This window comes from Nannospalax galili, unplaced genomic scaffold (assembly GCF_000622305.1).
Source record: "Nannospalax galili isolate Female #2095 unplaced genomic scaffold, S.galili_v1.0 scaffold1119, whole genome shotgun sequence".
Taxonomy (NCBI): Eukaryota; Metazoa; Chordata; class Mammalia; order Rodentia; family Spalacidae; genus Nannospalax; species Nannospalax galili.
In genome coordinates this window covers 1,978,670-1,978,933 of record NW_008343597.1, presented here as the reverse complement: position 1 = coordinate 1,978,933, position 264 = coordinate 1,978,670, and positions in this window count along the sequence as shown.

Genomic DNA, 264 nt, shown 5'->3' with positions numbered 1-264 from the left:
GTTTTGTTTGCTGTTGCTTTTCAAGTGTTTTGAGTTGCAACATTAAGTCATTTATTTGTGTTCTTTCCGATTTTTTGATGTAGCTACTTAGAGCTATAAACTTCCCTCTAAAGATCACTTTCAGCATGTCCAGAGGTTGTGTTGTGTTGTATTGTCCTTTCCTTTGAATTCTAGGAATTCTTTTAATTCTCTTTTAATTTCTACTTTGACCAACTCATTGTTTAGGAGTGTGTTATTCAATAGTCACAAGCTCATGTAGTGACA